We start from the raw sequence: 1,874 nt of genomic DNA, 5'->3' as shown, positions 1-1,874 counted from the left end.
AGAACTCTTAGAACCCTAGTGCTGGGAAGTTACGCTAAAACCATGGAGACCACCAAGATCCACACACTCCCAATGACAAAAGGAGATAAGTAGAGCTTGCCATGGTCAGCTCCTGAGAACCAGAAGACTGTCAGACTCAAACAGGAGCCATCCCAAACACCGTGACCTGGACAAGGAGATGACGCCAAAGACAGGACACCAGAGACTCAACGACGGCCTTCGCGACGACACGCCATGAGAGCAACACGAGGGCACCGTGACCAGAGCAGAACAAGGAGGAAGCAACCCAACCACGGCAGAGACGAAGCATAGACGACACGCCATCGAACGCCGTAGCTGAAGACACGCACACGTCGGACTCAGAGTCCAGGACTCGACACGCGAAGAGACCCCAAAACTGGACGCGTCCTTCTGGATAACCCACTCGGAAACCTCCGGGGAGATAGCGGTGTGAGTCAACTCCGGCGAGACACCAAGCTGGAGTGATAGTCACGCGCCACCGCCCCACTCCACCAAACAAGATGAGATGATAAGACGCTGCTGAAGAAACGGATCTGTGGCAGAGGAGACGCCACACGGAGTCACGCGCCCGCCATTCGCAGAGGCCCGCCGGAGATCTAAGGAGAAAACGAAACGGCGAACCCCGAACCCAAAAGCCGACTAACCTCACTAGTACAGAATACCCGCCCACTTGAAATCCAGAAAGTCTTATCCTCCATAAGCCGGTGTCCTTCATGAGCAGGACGACGACGGAGGCACAAGAACACCAGAGAACGCAGCATATCGGCGAGGACTGGAAGAGTAAGAGCTAGCAAAAGAGAAAACGAGGATACAAGTTAAGAGGCGCCTCCGACGCCGGCGAGAGAGGCCGACGCCGGAGCTTAAACAGAGCAACGACGAGATTCGAGAGTTAGAGAGAAGTGAGAGGAGAGAGAGGAGATAGAAGTTACAAAAATCTTTTTTGTTTCAAATCTTAGGCTCTTCTCTCCTGTATACCTTGCTCCTTCGTCAACTGTAAACCGTAGACGTCTCCATGGCATCACAAGAGGTCACAAACTCGTATCTTCTTTCCCGCTAAACCTTCCTTCTCTATCTATCAAAATCGCTGCATCATCATCCCCTTCGCCGCCTACCTTTACCCAGCTAACTCCTCTCTATCCCACGACTCGGTCATCCGCACTCACCTGGTCGACTCGGTCATCTACCGAGTTGACTCGGTCTTCGCCACTCTGGCGGCATTAGCAATAGCTCTAGCCAGAGCCTTAGCCCATAAACTCTCCCTCGCAGCTCACACATCCGCATTACGATTATCTCTCCAAACCGGCGGGACTGTCTTCTTGGCGTCGCTCCGGGAACGGCCGCCGGGGTATTGATCACGCCGCAGACGGTGGTAGCGGTGGTGATGAAGAGTGGGTAGAAGTGGGTAGATATACACAGTGATGTATTGATGCTTAGGTTGTTGCTGACTTGGTTCCCTAATCTCCCTTGGGAGAGACAGCCTTTGTCGGCCATTAGAGATATGTGTGATCCTTACTTGAGTCTCTTCAGAAACATCGTTCCTCCTATCTTCGGCGAGGATCTCAGTCCGATGCTTGCTTTGGCTGTTCTTGGTACACTCGGATCAATTTTGACGTAGCACGTGATAAAAGGAGAATCCTTTGATCAGTAAGAAGAACACCATCGGTTTCTTGCTGGTCAAGTTTTTGAAAAGTTTTTGTTTTGAAACATCTAGAATGGGAAAGTATGCATTTTTTTTATTTGTTTCTAGGAAAACAGAAAATTTGATACTAGTTGTTTGAGACTAATTAAAAACTGTTATTTTCTAGCAAACCTATTACCAGTGTTGTGCAAAGCATTTTAGGGTCCTAAAGCAA

At 50.3% G+C, this 1,874-nt stretch overlaps 1 pseudogene; it reads left to right on the top strand.

Moving 5' to 3' along the window:
* The first annotated feature begins 734 nt into the window (after positions 1–734).
* On the top strand, positions 735–1,636 carry LOC125593898 (annotated as a pseudogene).
* The last annotated feature ends 238 nt before the right edge of the window (positions 1,637–1,874 follow it).

The sequence above is a fragment of the Brassica napus genome, assembly GCF_020379485.1.
Source record: "Brassica napus cultivar Da-Ae chromosome A1 unlocalized genomic scaffold, Da-Ae chrA01_Random_31, whole genome shotgun sequence".
In the NCBI taxonomy this organism is placed as follows: domain Eukaryota; kingdom Viridiplantae; phylum Streptophyta; class Magnoliopsida; order Brassicales; family Brassicaceae; genus Brassica; species Brassica napus.
Note: the sequence above shows the minus strand (reverse complement) of the source record. Positions and strands in the feature narration are given on the sequence as shown.